The sequence below is a fragment of the Mesoplodon mirus genome, assembly GCF_964341445.2.
Source record: "Mesoplodon mirus genome assembly, chromosome: 7".
In the NCBI taxonomy this organism is placed as follows: domain Eukaryota; kingdom Metazoa; phylum Chordata; class Mammalia; order Artiodactyla; family Ziphiidae; genus Mesoplodon; species Mesoplodon mirus.
The window spans coordinates 114,655,573-114,677,303 of record NC_138983.1 but is presented as its reverse complement, the minus strand read 5'-3'; the positions used below and the strand labels follow the sequence as shown (position 1 = coordinate 114,677,303).

Here is a 21,731-nt window from a genome sequence, read left to right as displayed (position 1 = left end):
ATGAGTGAAAAGCAAGTGCTGATATTTGGGTGTTTCATTTCCACTCCATGACACTCCATCTCATTACGGTAACTGCCAATAGCTTCAGAAAATCACATTGTAGAGTATATCCTTCTCTCTGCTTATTATAGTGGTTCTAAAATTCTATACCCACAAAGCTTGGCTAAAATGATTCTCATTCATGTTAACTATGAACATCTCTTAGCAGACATCCATTTTAACTGAATTTTAATTTAGTGATTTAAAATATTTGCAAAGAGGCACAAAAGAGTCTATGGAATTTGTGATTATGAATTTGAAATGCACGTTATAGATTGAAAGAGCCAGTGAGGAGCATGTTCTTCTTTAATTAACAGACTTTTTAAAAGAAGCTATGTAAAAAATAATTTTAATGAGATGTAGGTGGAGGAAGCAATTCTTTGCTTTCATAAATAAAAACACAGAATAAATACAGTTATTACGTGATGTAGGTAGGACTCCAGCTTGGGTCTTTTGACTAGAATTTTCATACTTTTTTCACTACACCCTGTTGCCTTCCTTAGGCCAAAGCAATTCGGATAAATGATATATTTTTGGTCAATATTAATTTATCTTGCACAAGAGAAAAATGAATAAAACATATTTGTGAGTGACATTTTAAATCACACTAGATATTTGATGAATGTAAAACTTGTTTATAAGAAAAAACCAGCTTTCTCATGATGAAACAAAGACACAGTTCCTTTTCTTCAAATAATCTATCTGAACATATTGTTTAATTGAATAGGAACATACATGGAAGGTGTTCCTAGTTCCATTTTTCTTCTAGAAGTTTTATGGCTTTGGGTCTTACATTCAATCTATTTTGAGTTTACTCTTGTATCTGGTGTGAGAAAATTATCTAGTTTCACTCTTTTGAATATAGCTGTCCAGTTTTTCCAACACATTTTGATGAAGCAACTCTTTCCCATTGTGTATTCTTGCTCCTTTATCATAGATTAACTGACCATATGGAGTGGGTTTATTTCTAGGCTCTGTATTCTGTTCCATTGATCTCTTTGTCTGTTTGTTCAGTACCATACAGCAGGGATCCCCAACCTCTGGACCATAGATACTGGTCTGTGGCCTGTTAGGAACTGGGCTGTGCAGCAGGAGGTGAGTGGTGGGTGAGCAAGTGAAGCTTCATCTGTATTTAGAGCTGTTCCCCATCACTCTCATTACTGCCTGAGCTCCGTCTCTGGTCAGATCATTGGTAGTATTAGATTCTCATAGGAGCGCAAACCCTACTGTGAACTGCACATGTGAGGGATCTAGGTTGTACACTCCTTATGAGAATCTAATGCCTGATGATCTGAGGTGGAGCTGAGGTGGTGATGTTAGCACTGGGGAGCGGCTGCAAATACAGATTATCATTAGTAGAGAGGTATGACTGAACAGAGAACATAATAAATCAATTGCTTGTAGACTCATATCAAAACCCTATCAGTAGGGACTTACCTGGTGATGCAGTGGTTAACAATCCACCTGCCAATGCAGGGGACGAGGGTTCCATCCCTGGTCTGGGAAGATCCCACCTGTCGTGGAGCAACTAAGCCCATGCTCCACAGCCACTGAGCCGGCGCTCTAGACCCCCCGAGCCACAACTACTAAGCCTGTGTGCCACCACTACGGAAGCCCTCATGCCTAGAGCCCATGCTCCACAAAAAAAGAAGCCACCACAATGAGAAGCCTGTGCACCACAATGAAGAGTGCCCCCCGCTCGCCACAACTGCAGAAAGCCCATGCGCAGCAATGAAGACCCAATGCAGCCAAAACAAAACAAAACAAAACAAAACAAAAAAACCCTATCAATGAGTGGCAAGTGACAAGCTGCATCTGGTGGAAGACTTTATAATGGCAAGTGAGTTGATGTACTTCAATTGTACAGTTGTATCTGGTGGCAGGCTTTAAGTCAGAATCCAACACTTATTTTAGTCCATGCATGGCCCATCCATTATTTTATTTACCACTTCTGTCCGCACCTCTTTCCCTCACTGCACACTTGTCTCAGTCACAGTCTTGGTAAGCCCACAAGCTAACCCTAGCCAGAATGAGTAAAAAACAAACGTCGCTGGAGAGCTTCTTTGATAACGGGGAAAGACCCAATGATGAGACAGCAGAAGACTCTTAAGACTGCCAACAAAAAGAAAGCTGCATTTAAAAGAAAATACCAAGAGTCCTACTTAAATTATGGGTTCATTGCAACAGGTGATTCACATTCTCCAAGCACCCTGCATTCAAAGATAAGGCTTTGGAGTTTTTCAAAAGAAAAAAGCATGAACACTAAGAACAGAAGCAATTATTGAAGGCCACCACTTCATCAAATGTGTCTGCACTGACAGCATCATTCTTAGTGGCTAACCACATTGCTAAAGCTAAGAAGCCTTTTAGTATTCGTGAAGAGTTGATCCTGCCTGCTGCTAAGGACATTTGTTGTGAACTTTTAGGAGAAGCTGCCGTTCAAAAGGTGCAGTTCAAAGAGTGTTCCTCTTTCAGCTAGCACCATAACTGGATGAACTGATGAAATAGCAGAGGATATTGAGGTACAATTGTTAGAGAAGATTAATGAGTCACGGTGGCACACAATCCAGGTTGACGAGTCTACTGATGTTGACCACAAGGCAACAATGCTTGTTTTTGTGTGACATATTTTTTAGGAGGATGTGCATGAGGATATGTTATGTGCACTTAACCAACAGCACAGCTGCAGAACTATTCAAGTCTTTGAATGATTACATATCAGGAAAATTGAATTGGTCATTTTGTGTCGGTGTATGCACAGACAGAGCAGCTGCTATGACTGGACAACTTTCTGGTTTCACTACTCGGGTCAAAGAGATTGCTTCTGAATGTGATTCTATGCACTGTGTCATCCATAGAGAAATGCTGGTTAGCCAAAACATGTCACCTAAACTTAACAACGTTTTGTAGTATGTAATTAAAATTATCAACCACATAAAAGTACATGCCCTTAACTCACTTCTGTTTGCACAGCTCTGTGAGGAGATGGACTCAGAGCACACATGTCTTCTCTTACACACAGAAGTGAGATGGCCTTCTAAAGGTCGACCACTGGCCAGAGTTTTTGAGTTACAAGGCTACCTCAGAGATTTCTTACAGAAAAACAGTCACCATTGGCAGTACATTTCAGTGGCATAGAATGGGTCGCAAAACTTGCTTACTTGTGTGACATATTCAACCTGTGCAACGAACTCAATCTGTCACTTCAGGGGAGAAAGACAACTGTGTTCCAGTCGGTAGATCAAGTGGCTGCAGTCAAAGTCGAACTAGAATTATGGGGGCGATGAGTGAACTTTGGGATTTTTAACATGTTTCAAACATTAGCAGAGATTTTGAAAGAGACTGATGCAGGGCCTTCTTTCTCCTAGCTGGTACATGATCACCTATCTCAGGTTTCCAGAGTTTGAGCATTACTTCCCAACCACAAAAGACCCCCAAACTGGGAAGGAATGGATCCAAGACCATTTGTGAATAAGCCAGGTGAATCAACTTTGTCTTGCTAGAAGAGGATCAACTGCTTGAGATTGCAAATGATGGTGGCCTTAAAAGTATGTTTGAGACAACTTCAAATCTCCATACGTTGTGGATTAACTTCAAGGTGGAATATCTTGAGATTGCCACAAAAGCACTGAAAAGCCTGCTTTCATTTCCTACATCCTATCATTGTAAAGCAGGGTTTTCAGCAGTGACAACAACAAAAAAGAGATTATGGAGTAGACTGGACATAAACAACACACTTCGGGTGTCACTGTCTCCCATCACCCCCAGATAGGACCATCTAGTTGCAGGAAAACAAGCTCAGGGCTACCATTGATTCTGCATTATGGGGAGTTGTATAATTATTTCATTATATATTATAATAGAAATAAAGTGCACAATAAATGTAATGTGCTTGAATCATCCTGAAACCATCCTCTCTCCTCTGGTCCATGGAAAAATTGTCTTCCATGAAACCAGTCCGTGGTGCCAAGAAGTTTGGGGACTGCTGCCATACAGTTTGATTGCTATAGCTGAGTAGTATAGTTTGAAATATGGGAGCATGATACCTCCAGCTTTGTTCTTTTTTTCCTAAAGATTGTTTTGCCTATTCAGGGTCTTTTGTGGTTTTATACGTTTAGGATTATTTGTTCTAGTTTTGTGAGAAATGCCATGAGTATTTTGATAGGGATTGCATTAAATCTATAGATTACTGTAGGTAGTATGGACATTTTAACAATATTAAATCTTTCAATCCATGAGCACCATGTATCTTTCCATTTATTTGTACTGTCTTCAATTTCTTTCATCAATGTTTTAAAGTTGTCAGAGTATGGGTCTTTTATTTCCTTATTAGATTTATTCCTAATTTATTTTATTATTTCTGATGTAAATTGGATTGTTTTCTTAATTTCTCTTCTGATAGTTCATTGTTAGTGCATAGAAATGCAACAGATTTCTGTATATTAATTTTGAATCCTGTAACTCTACTCAATTCATTGATGAGTTCTAGGATTTTTTGGTGGTGTCTTTTGGATTTTCTATGTGTAGTCATGTCATTGGCAAACAGTGTTAATTTTACTCTTCCTTACCCACTTGGATTCCTTTTGTTTATTTTTCTTGTCTGATTAGTGTGGCTAGGACTTCCTATACTATGTTAAAGAAAAATGGTGAGAGAGGGCATCCTTGACTTGTTCCTGATCTTAGAGGAAAAGCTTTCAGCTTTTTACCCTTGAGTATGAAGTTAGCTGATGGCTTGACATATATGGCCTTATTAAGTTTAGGTATATTCCCTCTATAACAATTTTATTGAGAGTTTTTTTTTAATCATAAATGGATGTTGAATTTTGTCAAAAGCTTTTTCTGCATCTATTGAGCTAATCATGTGATTTTCATCTTTTGTTTTGTTATTGTTGTGTATTAAATTGATTGATATAGGGATATTTAGCCATCTTTGAATCCCTGGGATAAATCTCACTTCATGGTGTATAATACTTTTAATGTATCATGAAATTATTTGTCATTGAGGATTTTTGCACCTATATTTATTGGTAGTATTGACCTGTAATTTTCTTTGTTTTGTGATATCTTTGTCTGGATAGTGTCAGGGTGATTTTGGCTTTGTAGAATAAGTTCAGAAGCATTCCTTCCTCTGCAAATTTTTGGAAAAGTTGAGAAGTAGAGGTATTAACTCTTCTCTAAATATTTGGTGGAGTCATCTGCTCCTGGACATCTGGTTGTTGGTAGTTTTTTTAAATTACTGATTTAATTTCATTACTGGTAATTGATCTATGCATATTTTCTATTTCTTCCTGGTTCAGTCTTGGGAGATTGTACATTTCTAGGAATTTGTGCATTTCTGCTAGGTTGTTCATTTTATTGGTGTATAATTGTTTGTGGTAAGCTCTTATGATCCTTTGTATTTCTGCGGTGTTGAATATAAGTTCTCCTTTTTCATTTCTGATTTAATTGATTTTGACCCACTCTCTTTTTTCTTGATGAATCTCACTAAAGTTTTACCAATTTTGTTTATGTTTTCAAAGAACCAGCTTCTAATTTCATTGATATTTCCTATTGTGTTGTGGGTTTTTTTTGTTTGTTTGTTTCTATTTCATTTATTTCTACTCTGAGCTTTATGATTTCTTCCCTTCTACTAACTTAGGGTTTTGTTGTTCTTATTTTTCTAGTTCCTTTAGGTGTAAGATTAGGTAGTTTATTTGAGGTTTTTCTTGTTTCTTGTGGTAGGCTTTTACCACTATAAACTTCCCTCTTAGAACTGCTTTTGCTTTGTCCCATAGGTTTTGGATCATTGTGTTTTCATTTTTCTTTGGCTCCAGATATGGTTTTATTTCTTCTTTGATTGACTCAGTGATGCATTTGTTATTTAGTAGCATATTGTTTAGCCTTTACCTGTCTGTGCTTTTTGCAGTTTTTTTCTTGTAATTGACTTCTTTTCTCATAGCATTGTGTTAGAAAATATGTTTGATATAATTTCAATCTTCTTAAATTTACTTCTTAAATTTATTTACTTTAAAATAAATTTTAAATTTATTTTGTGGCCTAGCATGTGATCTATCCTGGAGAATGTTCTATGTGCCCTTGAAAAAAATGGATAGAATACTGCTTTTGAATGGAATGTTATATACATATCTATTAAGTCCAGCTAGTTTAATGTGTCATTTAAGGTCACTGTTTTCTTATTAATTTTCTCTCTGTTCTTTCTGAATGATCTGTCCATTGATGTTAGTGAGGTGTTAAAGTCCCTTACCATTATTGTATTACTGTCAACTTCTCCCTTTATGTCTGTTAATATTTGCTTTATGTATTTAGGTGTTCCTATGTTGGATGATATATATTTACAACTGTTATACCTTCTCAAGGGATTGATCCCTTGATCACTATGTAATGTTCTTCTTTTTCTCTTGTTACAATTTTTGTTTTAATGTTTATTTTGTCTGAAATAAGTACTGCTGCTCTGGCTTTCTTTTCATTTCCATTTGCATGGAATATCTTTTTTCATCCCTTCACTTTCAGTCTGTGTGTGCCTGTGCCTTTAGATCTGAAGTGAGTCTGTTATAGGTAGCATATATATGTGTCTTGTTTTTGTATCCATTCAACCACTTTATGTCTTTAGATTGGAGTATTTAGTACATTTACATTTAAAATAATTATTGATAAGTATGTGCCTATTACCATTTTGTTAATTGACTTTGGGTATTTTTATGATTTGGGAAGATTTTATTTTTTGGATGTTGTCAGAAACTACAGCAATAAATTCATATATATGTAATTACTACATTCAACAAATAATATTACAATTAATGCATACAAGTACACTTAGAACAGGTTTAATTTCACAGCACCTAAACTGCCCCCAGAGTGACTAAGGCACTCTTCCTCCTCCCTCCCATGTACTGGTTCACTGTTCTAGCTGTTAAGCACAGGTACATGCAAAGTAACACAACTGATTAGCATGGTATTCCTCAGGTCAAGGAAGAGTTAAGGAGTTTAGGTTAAGTGCTAGATCAGAAAGTTGGGGATATACTATTACAAATAGTAAGAAAGTTAATAGCCTGGTTACTTGGAAGAGTATAGGAGCAGCTACTAAGTGGCTAATCTACACTGTAGGAGGAACAGCCTTTGTGCTGTTTGTGTAGTTTTTTTTTTTGTTCCTTTCTTCTTCTTTTGATCTCTTGCATTGTGATCGATGACTATCTTTAGTGTAATGCTTGAACTCTTTTCTGTTTTTTTTTTAATGTGTATATCTATTATATATCTTTGGTTTGTGGTTACCAGGAGGTTTGTATATAGCAATTCATATAGATACATGTGATTATTTTAAGTTGCTAATCTCTTAAGTACAAATGCATTTTAACAACCCTGCATTTTTACTCTCCTGTCCACGTTTGGTGCTTTTGACATCATATTTTACATATTTTTGTTTTGTGTATTCCTTAATTGTTTACTGTGGATATATATGATATTATCACTTTTTTCATTTAACCTTCCTACTAGCTTTATACATGGTTGGTTTGCTATCTTTATTATGTATTTACCTTTACTAATGAGATTTTCCTTTCACAATTTTCATATTTCTAGTTGTGGCCTTTTCAGCTTAGAGAAGTCTCTTTAACATTTTTTGTAAAGCTGGTTTTGTGGTGCTGAACTCTTTTAGATTTTGCTTGTCTTCTAGTCTCATTGCATCATGTTAGAAAATGTTTGATATAATTTCAATCTTCTGAAATTTACTGAGACTTATTTTGTGTACTATTTTGTGATCTAAAACTGTTGATCTCTCTTTCAAATCTGAATGAAAGCCTTGCTCAGTAGAGTATTCTTAGTTGCATGTTTTACTCTTTCATCACTTTAAATATATTGTGCCACTCTCTTCTGGCCTGCAGAGTTTCTGCTGAAAAGCAGCTGGTAGCCTTATGGGAGTTCTGTTGTTCATAATTTGTTACTTTTCTCTTGCTGCTTTTAATATTTTCTATATTTAAGTTTTGCCACTTTACTTTCAGTGTGTCTCAGTGTGGTTCTCTTTGTGTTGATCATGTTTGGGACCCTCTGTACTTTCTGGACCTGGAGGTCTGTTTCCTTTCCCAGGTTAGGGAAATTTCCAGCTATTCTGTCTTTAAATATTTTCCATGTTCCTTTTTCTCTTCTCCTTCTAAGACTCCTATAATGTGAATATTGGTATGCCTGATGTTGTCCTAGAGGTCTCTTAAACTGTGCTCATTTTTAAAAATTATTTTTTTCTGTTCAGTTTCAGTGATAGCTGCTACTCTGTATTTCTGCTCCATTCTTCTGTATCATCTAATTAATTGTTGACTCCTTTTAGTGTATTTTAATTTCAGTTATTGCATTCTTTACTCTGGTTAGTTCCTTTTTATATTTTCTAACTCTTTTACAAAATTCTTACTGTGTTCATGCATTCTTGTCCTGAGTTCTTTGAGCATCCTTATGCTTATTACCTAAGACCCTTTATTGGGTAGATTGCTTATCTCCACTTCATTAGGTTCTTCTTCCCTGGTTTTATCTTGTTCCTTCTTTAGGAATGTATTCCTTTATAACCTCATTTTGCCTAATTATCTGTTTTTAATTCTATGTATTTGGTAGGTTGATTACATTTCCCAATCTTGGAGAAGTGGTCTTTTGTAGGAGATGTCCTATGCATCCCAGCAGCACACTCCCCTCTGGCCACAAGAGCTATATATTTAGAGGTTCCTCCTCTGTGGGCTGCATGGGCTCTTCTGTTGTGGTGGGCTAACTACTGTGGGTGATCTGGTTAGCATGGCTGGCACCTGGTCCAACTGGTTGTCAGGCTCTGCCCTTGTTTAGAGGCTGCCAGCTGCTTGTGGGTGGGGTCTGGTCATGGGTTGGCTGAATGTAGAGCCCTGGTTGGGGAGGGGGTGTCTCAGGGCTAGTGCTGGTGGATGGATTCAAGCCCTTGGGTGGGTGATTTTGGGACCAAGTGTTCTGGATCTAGTTTTGGCCTCCTGGTGGGAAAGGTCAGCTCCTGAAATGGGTGGCTGTGGGATCTGGGATGTCCCAAAGTTGGTACTGGCCTATGGGTGAGTGGGGCTGGGTCCCAGTGTGGGTGGTTGAGGAGCCCAAGTTGTCACAAAGCTGGTGTTGTCCTGCTGATTGCCAGGGCTGGGGCCCAGAGGTCCTTAGAGCTAGTACTGGCCTGCTGGTGGATGGATTCTGGTTCCAGACTCTCTGGCTACAGGACCCTGAGGATCTTGGAGCTGGTGTCTGTCCGCTGATGGGCAAGACCAATTCCTGACACCACTGGCTATAGCATGCATGGTGTCCCAAAGCTGGTATTGATCTACTGGTGGGTGGGTCCTGGGGTCTCTGGCTCAGGACTCCAGGGATCTCACAGTTGGTGTTGGCACCTTGAAGGGTGGTGCCTTGGGATAGAAGTGATTGCTGGCACAGCAGAGTCCTGTGGAGTCCCAGGGTCTCTGGCTTCAGGGCCTTGGATGTCCTGGAGTTGGTTTCAGCTGGCTGGTGGTAGAGCCAGGGCGCAGGGGCCTTGGGACTGGTGCCTGCCCAGCGATGGGTTAGGCTGGTCCCAGGGCTAGTGTCAGCCCACTGGTGGGTGGAGTCAGGTCCTGGGGTCTCTGGTTGCAGGGCTTCAGGGATACTGGGGCTAGTGCCAGCACACTGGTAGGTGGGTCTTGGTCCTGGACTCTTTGGTGGGTGGGTCCAGGCCCTAGGGTGGCTGGGGGCTCAGGGGAAGCTATGGCAGTCAGCCTGCTGATGGATTGGGCTGTGTCCCTGCCTTGTTAGCTGCTTGGCCTGAGGCACCCCACTACTGGTGCCAACAGGCTGGTGAGCAAGTCCAGGTCCTGGCACCATAAGCTAGAAGGAGGATTCCAAAATAGCATTTGCTAGCACCAGTGTCCATGTGGTAGAAGGAACTTCCCAAAATTGCTGCCACAATTGTAATTATCCTCCTGTTTGTGGCTCAACCACTGGGGGTATGGGACTTGACTATATTGTGTCTCCACCCCTCCTATAAGTCTAGTTGTGGTTCCTTCTTTATATCTTTAGTTGTAAAATATCTTTTCTGCTAGTCTTCAGGTCCTTCTCATCAATAATTGCTTCATAAATAGTTCTCTTTGTAAAAAAGTTCTCACTGTGTTTCTTCATTCTTCCTCTAAGTTCAATGAACATTTTATGACCATTACTTTGAATTCTTATCTGGAAGATTGCTTATCTCCATTTTGCTTAGCTCTTTTTTTGAGGTTTTGTCTTGTTCTTTCATTTGGAACATATTCCTTTATCTCTTCATTTTGCCTAGCTCTCTGTGTTTGTTTCTATGTATTAGGTAGATCAGCTATGTCTCCCTGTCTTGAAAGAGTGGCCTTGCGTAGAAGGTATCCTTTGGGGTTCAGCAGCATGGTCTCCCTGGTCACCAGAGTCACGTCCTACAGGAGTATCCTCTGTGTTGGGTGTGTATGCCCTCTTGTTGTGGCTTACTGTTGGAGAGCTGCTCTGTGGGGCTGGCCTTTGGTGAGTCTGACTCTAAGGCCCAGCTGCAACTGTTACAAAAGCTTTTATGTGCAGGGCTGGGCCCTTCTGTGGAGCCACTTTGGGGGGCATCAGTGACACCCATGGGTGCCTGACAGGACTGGTGGTGTGGGGAGCCACTTTGGAGGGGCTCCAGTGCCTACTGAGGGAAACTGCCAGGTCTGCTTTGGGGGATTGCTGGCTGGATCTGGTCCAAAGCAAGGTGAATGCAAGGCAAATTAAGTGGTGTTGATTAGATAGGGAGAACCAGAAATGACACCTGATAGTGCTGGGCCAGCAAGGTGGACAGTGAGCCACAACCTCCACCCCCCCACACCCCCAAACTGGCTTCCACCAGTTCCTCTGTACCCAGAGAAAGTTCCAACAGATCCCTGCCCCTCAAGCATATGCCCTAAAATTAGTTGATTAATCTCCTTCATGTATGACTGAGGTGCTTTTCAAACTACTGTCTCTGTGCTGGGAATTGGGAGAGGGTAAATTTTTAAGTGTGAACCCTATAATAGTGGATTCTCAGTTTCCTATAGCCCTCTGGCTCTCCTGGAAATAAGCCCTGCTGGTTTTCAAAGTCAGACATTATGGGGGCTCATGTTCCCAATGCAGGTTCCCCAGGCTGGAGAGCCCAATGTGGGCTTTGGAGCCCTCATTCCTCAGGGACTACCTCTGAGCCTATGATATTCCTTCCAGCAATGAGTTGCAGTGATGGAGTGTGGGTTCTGGCTAGAGCATGTCTCTGCCCCTCCTATCCATCTCAGTGTGGCTTTTTCTTTTTATATTTAGCTGCGGAAGTCTTTCTGTTAGTCTTCAGGTTGGTCTCAGAGATAGTTTCTCTACATATAGTTGTAATTTTGGTGTGTTCGTGGGAGGAAGTGAGTCGAGGATCTTCCTACTCTGCCACCTTGTCCTGATTCCTGGATTGAAATTGATTAACTTTGTATACAATGTTTGGAAATTAGTAGGTATTAGATAAATGTTTGCTGAATAAATGAGCAAATAGATGAGTGCTGTATACATGTTAAGAAAGCAAAATGATAGTGTGGGGTGGGCAGAGACAAGAAAAATTGTTTCTCATCTGTTAGCTGCAAGATATTTGTAATATATTATTATCTTACACAGAATATTTGACTTTTAAGTTTACATTATGATAGCAATCAGCAGAAATAGACACAAATTAATTATAAAAATAGAATTCAAATATCTATATTTCTAGTATAGTTTCTATGGTTTTAAAGGGAAAAACATAGGGCAAGTACAGAAACAATTTAAGCCTGTACTTTGAAAGAATGTAACAATCATTTGGTATGTGACCTTGAAAAAAACCTTAAAAAATAGAAAATAAATTCCCTATATCTAATCTTGATCTTTCTTCCATTTGCCAGTGATTATGTGAACCTTTATTTTCTTCCTTCTTTCCTTCCTTCCTTCCTCCCTCCCTCCCTCCCTCTCTTTTTCTTTCTTTCTTTCTTTCTTTCTTTCTTTCTTTCTTTCTTTCTTTCTTTCTTTTTCTTTCCTTCTTTCCTTCTTTTTTCCTTTTTGTAAGAACAAGACCACTTTAATTTTCTGCCACAATATGATTTTAAACTTCTCATTGGTTGTATATGAGCTCGGAGAAAACACAGAAGATCAGTATGAGAATATTGAATGATTATATGGTTGATCTTAAAGGGAGAATTAGGAGTGAATTTGTTCCTTTACCTTTCTGACTGAATCAAAGTGATTAAAAAGATTAATCACTTCATCTACTGTCAGATAGTCTACTTTATCACTGAACTATTTAATATACTCTAGAATTTATAAAGAGTAAATATATTTATAATGTTTACAAGATTCAGAAAAGTGTCCTCAAAGGTATTGTTGAATGTTTTACTTCTTTTTTGTTAATTTCACTGTCTTTTAAACATGTGAAGAGTATACACGAAATTCTACTGAAATAAATTATGAAGTTCTCTTTTCTATTTAAAGAGAAATAGTGCTTGTCTTTCCCTAAACCATAGTAGATACTTCTATGCAGCTGCTTTCTATTTAAGGCTAGTAAAACTAATTTATTTTATATTTCTAAAATTATCAAGCATATTTTTCTTTATCTTTTTTTTTTAAAGCTGAGCTTTTGAATGTTTCTGACAACAATAATAATGGAAACTATTCTAATAAGTGTTCTTGCAGTATCAACTAAAACAAATTTAGTTGAATACAATTTAATCCTAGAATTCACAGTTCTTTTAAGACAAAATTATATTTTTCTTTTTCAAAAAAACTTATATTCTTTGTTTGCTTTATTTTTCAATTTATCTTTTTAAAAAAATTTAGGGCTTCCCTGGTGGCGCAGTGGTTGAGAGTCTGCCTGCCGATGCAGGGGACACGGGTTCGTGCCCCAGTCAGGGAGGATCCCACATGCCATGGAGCGGCTGGGCCCGTGAGCCATGGTTGCTGAGCCTGCGTGTCCAGAGCCTGTGCTCCACAATGGGAGAGGCCACAACAGTGAGAGGCCTGTGTACCGCAAAAAAAAAAAAAAAAAAAAAAAAAAAAGAAAATTAGGAATAGCTCCATCCATGGCAACAGTAGCTAAGAGACAATTAGAGACCCCTTTCTAATTCCCACAAATTTATACTAGTCTGACTGAGATATGTAAATGTATTTTCATTTTCTACGAAAACAACAAACCCCATAAATTGTAATGGGGCTTGTACATTCAAAGCAATTTGGCAAAAAGTAAAATGAAAGAAGTAAGATTTTCCTTTTTTTTGGACATAACCTCATGTCTTTTAAGTTCCTCTTATTTTGTTGCAGCTCCTGACTGAGCAAAGCTCTATATGCAAAAGCAGCTTTATAATGAAGCAAAAGCAGCAAGCTCTGCCAGTAGTGTAGTGTAGAAAATTGCTGATATAATTTCTTTGCTGTAGTAATTTGAGTGCCTGATTTGTTCCCATTGCACCTTATGCATCATTACTTTAATATATGGAAATTAAACTCTTATGCTTTTTTCAGCTTATACAGAAAACTCTAGAAAACACAAATTTCTCATCATCTTTGGTGGGTGAGATATTCTGGACAAGAACTCTTCTCAGGTAACTGAGAGCTTACCTTCAGAAACTCTGGGTGCTACTGGGTGCTCTTCCCTTGAACACATAAAAGAAATATCTCTTGCCTGTGTCTTCAAGTGAAGCTCATTCAGACTTTCATTTATTTAACAATAATTTTTTGATCCTCTTTCATATCACTGGGAATATATTGGTAAATAATAAGAATGGACCCTGCTCTGATGGAGATATGTCAACAGCAAAGACAGATAGCTAAACTGATACAACACAAAGAATCCATTTTCTTGCTACTACAGGTCTTCACCACTTCATCCTAAATTACTGTGCCACTCTAATTCTACATTTGCTCTCGCCCGATTTTTATCAGCTAGAACTATGGGTTGGCCAAGAAGTTTGTTTGGGTTTTCACACAACAGTATCTGCCTTCTGAGCTTTTACAGACCTCCTTGTTTTTGCAATTTTTTATGTCTGGAATATCCTTACTTTTTTCTGTTCCTGGAAATATACAATGCATTTTCAATTTAAATGTCTGTTTTCTCTGTGAAACATTTCTGACTGTCTTGATTATATTCAGTCACCACATCTTCTGGGTTCCTGATATATTTTGTAATACTTCTGTTTCTGAACCCATCAAATTGTTTTGTAATTATTTATTCATGTTTCTGAATTCCCAGCTTGAGTGTAAGCATTCTCAGTGTAGGGAACATGTTTTGCTCATCTTTGTACAGCCCTGCAGTGCCTGGAATGATGTCTGGCACATAGATGTTGAATTAACATATTAGGAATCAAGGGCAGAATTGTCTAGTCTACTACTCTTGACTCATTCCTACTGTTAGCATGTGTGTTTAATCCTATAGATGATTCAAATAATCAAAGCTATTATCTCCAATTATCAGATTTCTTCTTCAGTGACTACACCTTATAACTGAAGGTAGCTTTACTCTTTTCTTTGTGCTTTTGTTGTCTCGTCTATCTCTTACTCTTGTTTTTCTGTTTTCTTTTAAAATTTTAGTGTGAAAAAATGATGTTATGGCCATTAGCCAGTAACTAAATAAAACGTGTATTTCCTTCTAGATAATGATGCAACCAGTTATGGCATAAGAGGCAGGCTACTGAAGCCTTTGGTTGTTCTTGATGCTTTATTCAGAGCCAGAGATGTTTTTGGAAGTGGAGGTGGATTGAGTAGAGTTCTAGATTTAATGCAATTTTTTATGCTAGAGCATTCTGAAAATTTGTAAATGCAGGCTCTAAATAAACAGAGTCTTATCTGTTGCCACACATTTGGCAACATGCCAAAAATCCTGTCTGGGCTCTGACATCCCATTTAGGTAGTACTAGGTAAGGAGGTAGCCTTGGATTTAGAATAAGTTAGCTGGGGGCTATGTCCACATTTCACCACTTACGTGCAAACAGCCATATTTCTGTTTGTAAGGAATTTTCCTTTTTCTAATTGATCATGCCCTGAGATAGAATTATTGGCTTCCTTTGGTGATGTAACAAACCTCTGAGAGGTCAGTCATGGCTTTTAGGCTTTTTTGATTAATTTTCAAACAATATGACAAGGTCACTGGGTTTGCCAATTATCTGAGTGTTTAGTGGGACACTGAATTTCCCTGTCATATAGTGAAAGCAAGACTACTGTTGAAAGGGGCACCAATTTGAGTATGTATTAGAGGCAGTTTGAGATAACTGTGAGTCAACTGTAGAGACATTTTTCCCCATTCTTTTGTTAAACAACTATTTCATACTGTAAGGTTGGCCCATACCATCTTCTCCTGATAAATACTTGGTTAGACTCCTTAAATACATCCTACGGCCAAATAAATAAATTGTCCTAGGGCCAATATAGTTCCAGTTCTCTATCTAATGCCTTTCATATCATCATGTATTGAATAAGAACTGGCACTCATAGCAAAATTCCTGAGATGTTTGATTATTTTATATGTACTATATTTCTAAAAGAAAGAATATATTTTAGTGGGATTTTAGGAAATGCTTTTGGTTTGAGCCTTAGTTAACCAGATAAGAGTAACTAACTAGAACAGAAATTGCTCATAAATTTATCTTCAGCAGAGCATAATGCCCAACCTAAATAAAGTGGACGCTCAATAAATATTTGTAGAATGAATGAATATACGGAAATGGCCACTTGACTGAGGCTTTACTTCATGCTGCTTTTCAACATATAGCCTATGTGTAAAATTATATATTGCTTCAGGATCAAATGCAATTATCAGGAAGTCTTCATTGGAAATAGCATTATTGACTTTTAGAGTGAGAAGGGTTTTACAAGATCATCTCAGCCCAATGCTTTTTATTTAAAGTAAGGAGAATAAGAAGGCATTAAATTTCATAGGCATTAAATTACTCCACTTACATTTTAAAAATTAACAATTGAAGATTTCTTACCCATCTCGCAAAAGCTAAAAACATTCATCATTTTTGGAAACATCATTATTTTGGGAATATGTCAATTGACCAAAGGAAGAGGTAGAAGAAGGTACATGCCATCCCACTGCCCAGACTGTATTCCAGAAAAGGAGGGTTTCACTGACTATAGAACACAGAAATCTAGCTGCATGACTCTTGGGTATTTTTCATGGTGGATTAAAAATATGTGAACAACTGTTAGCCTTAAGTGCTATTTTGTTCAAATAATCTTTAATTCCTGAAAGACAGTTAAGATCAAGTTTGTTGCTGCTTTTTTGTATACTGGGTTATACATAAGAATCAAAGTCTGACACTTAAATGTCCAACTGATAAGGCATAAGATAAAATCATTAGGGACTTTTTAATATAATAAATCTAACTTGGTAGTTTTGCTATATTTCTATTGCCTTAAATAGTTCAGTGAGTGATATTTACATAAATTCATTTTTTTTTCTATGGTGTAATTTAGGGTGGAAAAGTCAATATAACTTTAAAACACATTTTCAAATACTTGTTTTGAAACTCATGTTCTGAGATATTTGAATGAATGAATATGTGGTTAACTACTATTTTAACTAGCAATACATTTATAAGAACTAATTATTTCATAGCATAAAAATAATTTGGAAAACATGTACAGAAGATAAAGTGCTTCTTGAAGCAGTTGTTCATTAACATATTTTGAGAGAAAATTGTGAGCTATTTCCATTATGTTTTTGAAAATTGATACAAATTAAAGTGTCAATGAAGTAATTATTGACAGCATGTCACCACAGTATGAAGTGTGCCCATCCTTCTAGAAATTTACTAACCCATCCCCTTATCCTCATTGTATTAATTTCACTATCTTCTGAGAAATGGCTACCTTTTGTCAAAGGCATTTTTTGATGAGAGATAAAGATGGCAGAGAAGGAGGACATCAAGCTCACTTCCCCCCACAAACACATCAAAAATATATCTATATGTGGAGCAACTCTAGCTGTAAACAACTGAAAACTGGCAGAAAAGCTCTTCCACTAACAAGACTGTAAGAAAGATTCACACAGAGATGGGTAGAGAGAGAAGAGAAGAAATCAGGTCAGAACCCCCATCCCTAGCAGGAAACACAGAAAAGGAGGAGAATATCATGGGGTTGGACATTCTCCCTCGAGAGTGAGGGGTTCGAACCACATATTGGGCACTGCATACCTGAGGTCTTGCACTGAGAAGAGAAGTCTCCTTAGCTGGTTTGCAAACCAGTTGGACTTAACACGAGGTTGTAAGAAATTGACACTTTACTTTTGAAGAATGTGCACACACACTTGCTTTTGGGAAAAGGTACAGGAAGCAGATTGAAAACTCCCTGGGGTTCTGACCAGTTTCCTGTAACTTCCCCAGAGCACACCCCAGCCCACACTGGCAGCCTGCTCCAACCCCTCTTGCTCTGCTGCAACTCTCCACTAGGGTGAAGGTAGACGATGGTGCTGTCTGGGACCTAGACCTGCACCTAAACAGGGTGTACCGAGTGCAGAGGAGGCAGTTTGGGATTGACCTGGGGCTCTAACTGGCAGGCCAGGGTTGTCACAGTGTGTGCCTGAGCCTGCTCCAGGTGTCTGCTCTGATCCCGCTTGATCTTTATTACTGAGATTTTTCCTTTCTTATAAATTCTCACTTCTTGTAGCCTTTTCTTTTCCATTTTAACACTTCTTGTAGAGTCGGTTTAGTATTATAACAAACTCATGGGTCACATCATATTCAACAGTGAAAAGCTGAAAGTTTTACCTCTAAAATCAGGAACAGGACAAGGATGCCCAGCCTTGTCACTTCTATTTTCATAGTATTGGAAGTCCTACCCATAGAAATAAGACAAGAAAAAGTAATAAAAAGCATCCACGTTGGAAGGGAAGAAGTAAAACTGTCACTACTTGCAGATGACATATTACTATATATAGAAAATCCTAAAGTTTCCACTAAAAAAACATTAGAACTAATAAAACAATTTAATAAAGTTGCAGGATACAAGACTTATATACAGAAATCTGTTGCTATTCTATACGCTAATAATGAACTATGGGAAAGAGAAAGCAAGAAAACAATCTCATTTAAAATTGCATCAAGGAAGTTAAAGACCTATACTTTGAATACTATAAGACATTGATGAAGGGAATTTGAAGCTGACTCAAAGACTTGAAAGGTATCCCAAGTTTATGAACTGTAAGAATTAACATTTTAAAAATGTCCATACTACCCAAAGCAATGTACATATTTAATGCAATCCCTATCAAAATACAAGGACATTTTTCACAGAATTAGAACAAATAATCCAAAAATTTATATGGAACCACAAAAGACCGTGAATAGCCAAAGCAAGATTGAGAAAAAAAGAATAAAGCTGGAGGTATCACATTCCCTGACATCAGACTATATTACAAAGCTACAGTCATCAAAACAGTATGGTACTGACACCAAAAAGACACATATATCAGTGGAACAGAATAGAGAGCCTAGAAATAAACCCATGAACCTATGGTCAATTAATCTACAATAAAGAGGCAAGAATATACAATGGAGAAAAGACAGTCTCTTCAATAAGTGGTTCTGGAAAAACTGGACAGTTACACATAAAAGAATGAAATTAGAACATTTTGTCAGATCATATACAAAAAAAAAAAAACACTCAAAATGGATTAAAGACCTAAATGTAAGACTGGAAACCATAAAAATCCTAGAAGAAAACATATGCAGAACACATTATTTTACATAAGTCATAGCAATATATTTTGGATCATTCTCTTCAAGCAAAGGAAACAAAAGCAAAGGTAAACAAATGGGACCTAATTAAACTTAAAACCTGCACAGCAAAGGAAACCATTGACAAAATAAAAAGAAAACTTAGATAATGAGAAAAATTACTTACAAATGATATGACTGATAAGGGATTAATATCCAAAATATATAAACAGTCCACACAAGATAAAAAAAACAGACAACCTGATTAAAAAATGGGCAGAAGACCTGAACAGATATTTTTCCAAAAAAGACAGAGATGGTCAACAGTCACAAGAAAAGATGGTCAACATCACTATTTCTTAGAGAAATGCAAATCAAAGCCACAATAAGGTAGCACTTCACACTTTCAGAATGGTTATCATCATCAGAAGCCCACAAATAATAAATGCTGGCAAGAATATGGAGAAAAGGGAATCCTAATACACTTTTGGTGGGAATGTAAACTGGTGCATCCACTATGGAAAATAGTATGGAGGTATTTTAAAAAATTAGAAAATAGAACTACCATATGATTTAGAAATTCCACTCCTGGATATATATCTGAAGAAAATAAAAACACTAATTCAGAAAGATACATGCACCCCAAAGTTCACAGCAACATTATTTACAGTAGCTAAGACATGGAAGTAATTAAAGTGTTCATTGATAGATGAATGGATAAAGAAGATGTGATATATATATATATATATATATATATATATATATACACACACACACACACACACAAACACACACACACACACACACATATATATATAGCATGAAATATTACTCAGCCATAAAGAAATAAAATTTTGCCATTTGTAATGACATGGATGGACCTGGAGAGTATTATGCTTAGTGAAATAAGTCAGGCAGAGAAAGACAGATACTGTTTGTTATCACTTATATGTGGAATTTAAAAAATAATTAAGTAATTAAAATAACAAAACAGAAACAGTCTCACAGATATAGAGCACTAACTAGTGGTTACCAGCAGGAAGAGAGAAGGGGGGAGGGACAAGACAGGAGTAGGGGATTAAGAGGTACAATATACTATGTATAGAATAAATAAGGTTCAACGACATGTTGTACAGTACAGGGAATATAGCCAATATTTTATAACAACTCTAAATCGAATATAATCTATGAAAATATTGATTCACTATGTTGTACACCTGAACATCATCTATACTTTAATAGAAAAAAGTCAGAGACATTTTTCTGATCAAGATTACTTAGCATTTTACTTTTTAAAAAATGCTTTGTTTGAGTCTCTAAAATTGTTTTCTATTGTTATTTCATTAAGGAGGATATTGAAACAGAGTTATTGAAGTAAATGTACAAGTTCCTGACAAAGTTTGGATTAGCTCTTGTTTTTAGATGAGTCAAGAAACATTAAAAGTGATTTTGCTTAGAGCTACAGGAATTAAAATATAGACAGTTAAAAAATGTTCAGAATAGAAAACAGTTTTTCTTGGGGAGAAATTTTATAGGACAATTAAGAACACAATATATTCTTACAGTAGAGTAGACTTTGTTACAATTTATGAGATTTATATTTGAGCCGCATTTTAAAGAGACAAAAGTCTATTAATAGTCTCATTATTACTATGCAGTCATGATAAAAAAAACCTTTTAGAATTCTGAAGAAATTAAAATAGAAATGGTAATGGTAAACACTCAAGTTTTCTAAGCTCTGGGGATCTAATGTACAGCATGGTGACTATAGTTAACAGTAATGTATTATACACTTAGAACTTGCTAAGAGAGTAGACCTTAAATGTTCCCACCCCTAAGAAGAAATGGTAATTATGTGAAGTGATGGAGGTGTTAGCTAGCCCTACTGTGGTAATCATTTCACAAAATATTTGTGTATCAAATTATAATGTTGTATTCCTTAAACTTACACCATGTTATATATTAATCATATCTCAATAAAGCTGGAAAAATAAAAAAAATAATTTCTTTGAAATCATAACAAAAGTAAGATGCTTGGTTCCCTTAGTGAGAGATTATTTAAGGCTTATTTATTCAACAAGTTTATCCATAGCACCTGGGTGTGCTGATTTTCTTCTTAGAAACCTGCTAAGTCTCTGAAATGGGTCAATATGATCTAGGCACTCAATTGCCTTCTCCAGATGTGGTCTTTTAAGCACAAGTGTTTTAGCAACTAGAGGGTCTTTCTGAGCCTTACTCACCCACTGACAGGAAGATGTTAGAATTGACTGTTCTGTGGGATTCATGAAGAGTTATTTACAAAGCTTCAGTTGTTCATAATCAAACTCTCAACATAGGGGTAGAGTGGGAGGGAGAGAGAATGGGAGTTTGAGCTGAAGTGACCAGGTCTTACTTAAGAAAGTAGGAGAGTTTTTTCTTGGATTCCATAAATGCACACTAAAAGTTTCATATACCTCGTATAATCACAACTTTAATGATTTCTTGGATTACCTGAGGAATAAACCTGAGTGATGTACAGGTTAAAATTAACATTTTCTAATAGAATAATAACAGAATTCGTCAATCAAATGTTTTTTTTTTCTTTTATAAAAGGGTAACAGGAGGAGAGTACTCTGTCATTTTTCCTTACAGTATAGTCTGGCTTCACGAGAACTTTAAAAGAAATTCTACATGCTTTTTTACTTTTAACATTTACAAATGCTAATTATAGTTGAAGAAGGAAACTTATGGCATCTAGTTCAGCGTCCCTGGATATTAAGGAGAAATCTCTGAAACATATCTTGGCTTTGATATGTATAGTTGAGTACTTAACTTGTTCTTATAAATAAACCTCCAAATTGGTAAGTTGTTACTATGAATCAAATCATATTGTTATGCAAATAAACTGTATGTAGCAAACTAACCAATAAAACATGCTACATTATTGTCTAGCTAACCTAACATATTGTAGATAAATATGAGCAAACATTTATAAAACCACTAGATGGCATTCATTTACTGCAA

General features: G+C 36.9%; 1 protein-coding gene across 3 annotated transcripts in view; it reads right to left on the bottom strand.

Annotated features, from left to right (window-relative positions):
• Positions 1-21,731, bottom strand: part of GRIA4 (glutamate ionotropic receptor AMPA type subunit 4) — a gene marked incomplete at its 3' end in the record, with an annotated part of 526,629 nt that overhangs the window by 151,359 nt on the left and 353,539 nt on the right. The window lies entirely within an intron of this gene.